The following is a 10,010-nucleotide window of genomic DNA, read 5'->3' as shown; positions in this document are numbered from 1 at the left end:
AAATAAGGAGTTTTCCAGACAAAGGAAAACTAAAAGAATACATCGCCATGAAACCAGCATTGCAAGATATGGTAAAGGGAATGTTTTGAGAAAAAGAAGAAAAAAAGAAGAGAGGAACACAGGCACAAAGGGAAATGAATAAATACATGTCAATAATAACCTTAAATGTAAATGGATTAAATGTTCCAATTAAAAGACATAGGGTAACGGAATGGATAACAAACCAGGACCCACATATTTTCTGTCTACAAGAAACACACCTCAAAACAAAATATTTACATTGACTGAAAGTAAAATGATATAAAAAGTATTGCAAGCAAACGGACAACATGAAAGAAAAAGCTGGGGTAGCAGTCCTCATATCAGACAAAATGGATTTCAGAGCAAGGGCAATAAAAAGAGACAAAGAAGGACACTTCATAATACTTAAGGGAACAAGCCATCAAGAAGATATAACACTGATAAACATATGTACCCAACATAGGAGCACCCAAATACATAAAGCAAATACTAGAAGACCACAAGAAGGATATTAACAGCAACAACTCATAGTAGGAGACTTTAACACTCCATTATCAACAACAGACAGATCTTCGAAGCAAAGAAACACCAAGGATATACAGGCATTGAACAACACACTAAACCATATTTACTTAACTGATATTTATAGAACTTTTCACCCCAAAGAAGCAAAATATACATTCTTTTCAAATGCACATGGGACATTTTCAAAGATAGACCACATGATAGGACACAAAACAAGCCTCAACAAATTCAAGAAAATTGAAATCATATCAAGCATCTTTTCAGACCACAATGCCCTGAAACTAAAAATCAACCTCAGAGAAAAAAAATCAAAGACACCCAAACTCATGGAGAATAAATAACATGCTATTAAATAATGAATGGGTTAACAATGACATCAAAAGAGAAATCAAGAATTTTCTGGAAACTAATGATAATGAACACACAACAGTCCAAAACCTATGGAACACAGCAAAAGCAGTTCTAAGAGGGAAGTTCATAGCAATAAAGGCATATCTGAAAACGATATAAGAATCTCAAATAAAAAATCTAACCCTAAAGCTACAAGAACTAGAACAACAACAACAAACAAAGGCTAGGACAAGAAGAAGGAAGGAAATCATCAAGATCAGAGCATAATTAAATGACATAGATACCAAACAAACAATACAAAAGATCAATGAAACTAGGAGGTGGTTCTTCAAAAAAATAAACAAAATCGATAAGCCTCTAGCCAGGCTCATAAAAAAAAAAAAAGAAAAAAAAGAGAGAGAGAGAGAGAGAGAAGACCCAAATAAACAAAATTAGAAACAAAAGAGGAGAAATCATGAGCGATACCACAGGAATTCAAAGGAATATAAGAAATTACTACAAACAACTGTATGGCAAGAAATTTGACAACCTAAAAGAAATGGACAAATTTCTAGAAACATATAACCTTCCAAAACTGAATCAAGAAGAAGTAGAAAGTCTCAACAGACCAATAACAAAGAAGGAAATTGAAACAGTAATCAAAAATCTCCCTGCACACAAAAGCCCTGGACCAGATGGCTTCACAGGCAAATTTTACAAAACATTTAGGGAAGAACTAACTCCTATCCTCCTCAAACTATTCCAAAAAATCCAAGAAGAGAGAAAAATCCCAAACTCTTTCTATGAAGCCAGTATTACCCTAATCCCAAAACCAGGTCAAGACACAACAAAGAAAGAAAACTACAGGCCAATATCACTGATGAACATAGATGCTAAAATCCTCAACAAAATATTGGCAAACAGGATCCAGCAATACATCAAAAAGATCATACACCACAATCAAGTGTGATTCATCCCAGGGATGCAAGGATAGTTTAATATTCGCAAATCAATAAATATAATACAGCACCTAAACAAAATGAAAGACAAAAATCACATGATCATATCAATAGATGCAGGAAAAGCATTTGATAAAGCACAACACTCATTTATGATGAAAACACTCAGCAAAATAGGAATAGAGGGAGCATACCTTAACATAATTAAGGCTATATATGAGAAACCTGAAGCCAACATCATACTCAATGGGCAAAAAACTAAAAGCATTCCCCTTGAAATCAGGAACAAGACAAGGCTTCCCACTCTCTCCACCCCTATTCAACATAGTGTTGGAAGTCCTAGCCACAGCAATCAGACAAGACAAAGAAATAAAAGGCATCCAAATTGGGAAAGAAGAAGTAAAACTATCATTATATGCAGATGACATGATAGTATACATAAAAAATTCTATAAACACTAAAAAACTAATCGATATAATATGTGAATTTGGCAAAATAGCAGAGTACAAAATAAATGTCAGAAATCTAAGGCATTTCTGTACACCAATAATAAAATATCAGAGACAGAGACAATAAAAAATATACCATTTACTATAGCAACAAGAAAAATAAAATACCTAGTAATAAACTTAACCAAAGAGATAAAAGACCTGTATTCTGAAAAGTACGTAACATTGAAGAAAGCAATTAAGGAAGATACAAATAAATGGAAGGAAATACCATGTTCTTGGATGGGAAGAATCAACATCATCAAAATGGCCATACTACCCAAAGCAATTTACAGATTCAATGCAACCCCTATTAAAATACCAATGACATATTTCACAGACCTAGAACAAATACTCCAAAAATTTATATGAAACCAAAAAAGACCCCGAATAGCAAAAGCAATCTTGAGACAGAAGAACACAGCAGAAGGAATCACAATACCAGACATCAAACAATACTACAAAGCCACTGTGATAAAAACAATCTGGTATTGGCATAAGATCAGACATATAGATCAGTTGAACAGAATAGAAAGTCCAGAAATAAATCCAGGCCTCTATGGTCAACTAATATTTGATAAAGGAGGAAGGAACATAAAATGGCGTGAGAAGAGCCTCTTTAACAAATGGTGCTGGGAGAACTGGACAGGGACGTGCATAAAAATGAAACTAGACCACCAACTTACACCACACACGAGAATAAACTCAAGATGTATCAAAGACTTAAATGTAAGCCATGACACCATAAAAGTCCTAGAGGAAAACATAAGCAGGAAAATTTTAGATATCCCACGTAACAATATTTTCATGGATACATCTCCTAAGACAAGAGAAGTAAAGGAAAAAATTAACAAATGGGACTACATCAAAATAAAGAGTTTCTGCTCAGCAAAAGAAAACACCAGCAAGATGAAAAGGAAACCAACTATATGGGAAAACATACTTGCCAATGATATCACAGACAGGGGAATGATCTCCAAAATATATAAAGAGCTTATATGACTCAACATCAAAAAAACAAACGACCCAATTAAAAAATGGGCAAAGGACCCAAACAAACACTTCTCCGAAGAGGACATTCAGAAGGTCCATAGACACATGAAAAAATGCTCAACATCATTAGCCATCAGGGAGATGCAAATAAAAACCACAATGAGATACTACTTTACACCAGTCAGAATAGCCATCATCAACAAATCAACAAAAAACAAGTGCTGGCAAGGATGTGGAGAAACGGGAACCCTACTGCATTGTTGGTGGCAATGCAGACTGGTGCAGCCACTCCACTATGGAAAACAGTATGGAATTACCTCAGAAAACTAAAAATGGAACTGCCTTTTGAACCAGCTATCCCACTACTAGGATTATACCCAAAAAATCCTAAAACCCTAATTCAAAAGAACTTATGCACCCCTATGTTCATTGCAGCTCTTTACAATAGTTAAGTGCTGGAAACAGCCTAAGTGCCCATCTGTAGATGAGTGGATCAAAAAACTGTGGTACATTTACACAATGGAATACTACGTAGCAGAAAGAAAGAAGGAACTCCTGCCATTTGCAACAACATGGATGGAACTAGAGAGAATTATGCTTAGTGAAATAAGCCAGGTAAAGAAAGAAAAATACCATATGATATCACCTAATACAGGAAACTAAAGAACAACACAAACAAAAGAACTAAATAGAACAAAGAGCAGAATAGCAGTCAATAGGGGGGAGGGGGGAGGGAGAGAAGGGGGATAAGTAAGGGAAGGGTCTAGTCAAAGAACCTGTATAAATGACTCATGGACATGGACAACGGGGAGGGATATGATTGTGGGAGAAGGAGTGGGCTGGGTGGGGAAGAGCAATGGGGGAAAAAATGGGACAACTGTAATTGAAAACCAAAAAATAAAAAAAAAAAAGAGTATATTAAGCATCTCTTTTGGTCTTTTTATCTTGTATTAATTACTTTAAATATGTATGGATGTGGATAAGTCAAACCAAGGCCCTTTCAGTGACCTCCAAAGCAATGTTGGTGAAGGTCCAGGCAGAAATTGATGGTACACACAGAGATTAGTGGACAAAAGTATAATAATGGGATCTTTTATAATGGTGTGAGTAGAGTTAAGGAATCCAAAGATGGAGGCAAAGCATCCAGGGGATAGCACTAAAAATAAGTCATTTTCACTTCTAGACTTGAAGAGAAATAGGAATGAAACCCTTTCTAGCTTCTAGAGGTAATGTACTGCTTGGCTTATGGACCCTTTTCTACATCTTCAAAGCAAGAAACCTTGCACTTCTATAACCATTCTCTAACTGACCACAGCCAGAAAAAGTTGTTTGCTTTTAAAAAACTTATGTAATTAGATTGGACCCACTGGGATTCTCCAGGATTACATCAATCTCAAGATTTATAAACCTTCATCATATCTGCTCTATGGCTTTTGTCATGTAAGGAAACCTATTGACAGTTTCTGAGGGTTACAGCTTGGGCCTCTTTGGAGGGCCACTGTACTGCCTACCGCAATTAGGTCCAAATTTCTCCCCAAACATTCCCTATCTTTTTCATTTCCACACTACTGAAAGTTTTATTTTTTATATATATATTCACAATCTTTGATTAATTTTCTCCTATTTACTTCTATAACCAAAGCAATTTAGGCTATCACCTCTCCACTCAGCTGCAATAGCTTTTTTCAATGTTACCAAGATCGTCTCCTTGTAGATAAAAGGGACATATTTTAGTTCTTATACAATAGCATCAGATATTATTAATCCACCTCACTTAAAATGCTCTTGTCTCTTGACTCTTCTGATATTTTTGTTATCTTTATTTCAGCTCCAGCTCAGCCTCCATTAAGTATGTTGCTTCTTCTATTTACCCTTTAAATATTTTCACTTTCTTGTTTCTCTTTTAGGTCCCCATGTATGATATGACATCTTTTCCAAATTTGGTGTACAAAAAATAATAATTTCAGTTTTCTGCTTGAGACTCTCCTAAACCGATGCATTTGACTGTTTGACTTCACAGTATTCAGGTCTTCCTACACCACCATTGCATGACTCATCCAGATTGCCTGGGGACTAACATCCATTGAATACTTTTGTGGTATAATCATTTTATACTAATAATTTCATTTAGTATCTTTAACTACTTTATGAGGCAGGTACTTTCAGCATCCTCATTTTATACCTGAATAAATTGAGATCCAGCAGGATTGACTAACTTGTTTAAGATCAAATAGTTAAGGAATGATTCTGTGAAGGGGAAATCATGTTCCCAAAGAGAGAGGAGGTAATTTGTTGTTTGTCAAACCATATTATGAAGCAGGGATTTTGTTGTTTGTTTGTTTAAGAGAAGCAGGATTAAAGTGAAATTTGAACTGTTTCCACCTTTGTTCTTTAATTGATGTTCTCTATCTTGAAATGCAGGAAATATAGAAGTAAATTTAGTTGCTAATTACAACTCATCTTTAGTTTAGCCAGTAACTCCAAAATGTGGATTGAATGCACATTCTATGAAGAACAATACAACTTTAACCTGCCTTCAAGTATGGCTTTAGTAGTGTAAGTCCCCAGCCTGAGTTCCAAATAAACATAAAATATTTCTTTTCCAATTTCCATGGAGTATGAAGATGGACGTAGAGAGAGTAAGGTCCCGAGACCTTTGGGCAACCATGTGGAGAGGAAGCACCTGCCTGCCCACCCTGGGCAGTAGGCTGGCACAGCAGGTGTCCGTCTACCTTCTGGACTTCCCAGGCCCTGTTCTCTCCTGTTTGCTCTCTCTCTCCTTCTCTATTTTGTTTTCTCATTTATTTTTCCTCATTTCCACTTTCCTCTCATTCCACTTTCTCTCTCTTTTCTTTTCCTCTCCTTCTCTCTTCCTCTGTGGGAAGAGTTAGTTTCTGTTAGCATTCAGGAAAAATCTTACTTGCTCTGATCTGGTTAATCCGTCCTCACTGTGAGGTTCATACAGTAGAAATATAACTCCGTAGAAAGATTGCAGGACAATGAGAGGACTGAGAGACCCTGAGAGCTGCATTGCCAGGTGCTGATGAGCCAACTTGCTAACCTAACTTAAATTTAACATTTTAAAAATATGTACTCCTCATCTAGAAAACATATCAAATTTCTACTGGAGAGTTTTAATATTATTTGGTTATATTGTAGAGAAGTTAATGCTTCTTACATATTCTGCCTGGATATCATGAAAACCCAAAGCAAATAAAAGGAATTAAAAACCCACATTTACTGTTAAAATGCATGTCTATGGCTATGCATTTGAAGAAGATATTTTCAAGCTGCCCTTGTTATTTAATTCTGACAGTTATAATTAAGGAAGCCATTTCCCAAAGCAGTAATTCCCCATTTTATCATATTTTAATCTTAGCATATTTTCCTCTAAGAAAGCATCTTCTTGTTATTTACTTAACATCTGTCTCCTTCGTCTTTAAAGGAAGCTCCCTGAAAGCAGAGAAATTGTCATATATTTTTCCTTATATATTTGGGAAGTGGCACAGTATTTAGCCTATAGTAGAGACAAATAAGTTAAGGTGGCCTTTCAATACTCAATCTAAAAGATTCTGTCAGGAAACAGAATTGAATGTATGTTTGTTATCACCCTATTGAGGTCTTCATGAGTAAATAATGTGAATTGGAATGAGAAAAAAGGGAATATGTTATTGAGAAATTTGAGGGTTAGTCAGGAAAACATTATCCACTCAATAGAAACCAAAAACAAAAATACTCATTATATATTTCCTAATACACAACATTTCAAGATTTAAGAAACTTTACAAATGGCAGATGTTTCTTTCATACTACTGAAAAGCACTGAGCTTGCCACAGGGAAAAGAAAAAGTTATTCATTTGTATATGTTCAGGAACAAAAAATTGTGATTTTATTTATTTATTCTTACATATGCAAAAATAGTTCTTATTATGTGTAAGTTACCATATTAGACTGGAAGATGATACATAACTTCACCTTCCAAAGGGTGTGATATTTTGTAAACACTACTCTAGGTGTGACTGACTTCCTCTGCTTCCAGAAAACCAAAGAATTAATATGTTTGTAAAGAGCTTTCTTAGGTCTCTATCCACTTCTTTCTCCTAAATAATTATAAACAGAACTACTTTATAAGTCTACCAAATATTAGAATCAATTTATTAGTTAATAAATTAATACTTTTAAACATACGTATTTTTATACCTTTAGTACCTCATATTGCTGGGAACATAAATTGACTTTAGTACCAAAGATGTTTCTATAGATGATTATTATATTTGAGACAATGGAAAGTCCAAGTTTCCTCATGGGATAATATCCTACCTTATATTTTGGAAATTGAATATTAAAAGCATGTAACATAGTTATACCCAACATTAGTTAGATTTCTGCCTTCTTTTTATTATTGAAGAAATGTTGATTCTTTTTATTTTTTCAACATCAGAAATAAGATTATTTAATATATATGATAGTTTTCTAAATAACTTGTTGCTGCATTTATATGAAATTTCATGGTCAAGTGAATTTGGTTAAAAATGTATTTTATCACCCTTTTTGTTATGGGCTGAATGTTTATGCAGCCTTCCCCACCCCAGTTCACATGTGGAAGCCTTAAGCCCCAATATGATGGTGTTTGGAAGTGGAACACTTAGGAGATAATTAGACGTTGATTATGTCATGGGGGTGGGACTTTCATTATGAACTCAGTGCTCTTATAGGTGGTGGAAGAGAGTAACTCTTCACATGTGCACTGAGGAAAGGCCATGTAAGTACAGTGAGAAGAAGTGGTACAGTACCTAATGTTTTCCTGACTAATCCTCAAAGCCAGAAATCTGCCCATACCTTGATCTTAGACATCCAAAGAACTGGGAAAAATAAATGTCTGTTGTCTAATCCATCCGCTAGAGTCTACGGTATTTTGTTACAGCAGTCAAAGCTGACAAAGATACTCTTGGATAAAACCTTGTTTAAACTTATTAGATATTCATAATGACTACTACCCCATTAAAGGCTTTGAGGTATTCTGAAATAAATGAAGTTATTTAAAATTTGTAATTCCATTTATCAAATCTCTTAGAGCATGGGATTCTTTTATTAAATAAATTACAAAGATACCATGTAGAAATAAATGTACCCTAAATTATTGTGGAAAATATTGTGAGACTTATTCTAATGTTGATTTCTATTCCTTATAAATAACCACTTAACTGAAGATATTAGTAAGTAGTCATGAATGCAAATAATTAATATTTTATCTGTCTATATTCTAAGTAGTTGAATGTTTTGGGGGGTGAGGTAGATGGGATAATTATACTCTAGACTTAAAGGATTATAACACAATGAAACTGAAGTGCGTTCAAAGTATAATTTATCATACCCCTTGCTGTCAGAAAAGTGAATATCTAAAAATTCTCCAAAACTAATAGCTGTTTTTATTTTCCCCAGCTATTTAAAGAAAACATTTTTTCAATTGTCCATTTTAACCTATTCTGGTAGCTTCCATTTCCAGGGCAACCCTCAGTTGAGATGCTTTTGCTAAAGGTCCAACTCAAATCTACTGCTTTGTGTTCCTTTGTGTTTGGTCTGTCACAGACACCCAGAACAACTGCTGAGCATCCTTCTCATAAATGTTTCATACACTTGAAGACAGTATTTATCCCTTAGTTTCCGCATGTTTGGATTTTATTCAATATTTTTTTGGTTGATGCAGAGGAAAGAGAGATGGCACTTATGTTTCATACTCCACATTGCTGCCAGCTCTATCTAAAACACAAATTGATAATGTCAGTCCCTGCTTAAAATCCTCTAGTGATTTTCCACTTCCTTCAAAATTAAACTGAACCTCCATAACATAGGCCAAAAGACCCCTCATCTTCTTGCTTCTGCCTATCTTTTATTATCCATTTAAAATGTTGCTCTATATATTTTAAGTTATGTTATTAGATGCATACAAAGTGCCCTTCTGTATTGCCAATGATACATTTTGCCTTAAAGTCTATATTGTTTGTTATTTATAGATACACCACTTTTTTTTTATTGTTTTTTGTATGGTATACAAATTTTTCATGTCTTAACTTTTTTTCCATTGAGGTAACATTGGTTGATAACACTATGGAAATTTCAGGTGTAAAATTTTGCACTATCTGTATACATTATAGAGTGCTCATCAGCAAAAGTTTAGCTTCCATCTGTCACCATACATTTGACCCTCTTTACACATTTTGCCCTCCCCCACCTCCTTCCCCTCGGGTAACACCCATCTGTTGTCTGTACCTATTAGTTGTTCTTTCTTAATAATAATCAACTTCCACTCCAATCCCACCCATACCAGAATAATTTGTGTCTATGAAATGCTGTTTACAACTCTATCATTTTGTGTTATGTTGTTTTCTCTGCATAAAATGCCTTTTTCTGCCTTCTTTAGGTTAATGACTATTCATGATATAAGATGTGACATATATTACAGTTAAATTAAATCTTTCTTGTGCTCACAAGACAGTCACTCACTCTTCCTGTGCTGTCCCATGTTTGCATTAATTTCTTTTGTTGATCTTATAACCTTGAAGTACAATTATGTACAGTAAGCCCCTCTTATCCTAGGATTTGCTTTCCACAATTTCAGTTACCTGCACTCAATAGAGATCTGAAAATATTAAGTGGAAAATTCCAGAGATAAACAATTCATAAGTTTTAAAT

The sequence above is a fragment of the Furipterus horrens genome, unplaced genomic scaffold (assembly GCF_987537825.1).
Source record: "Furipterus horrens unplaced genomic scaffold, mFurHor1.1.pri manual_scaffold_1, whole genome shotgun sequence".
NCBI lineage: Eukaryota > Metazoa > Chordata > Mammalia > Chiroptera > Furipteridae > Furipterus > Furipterus horrens.
Note: the sequence above shows the minus strand (reverse complement) of the source record.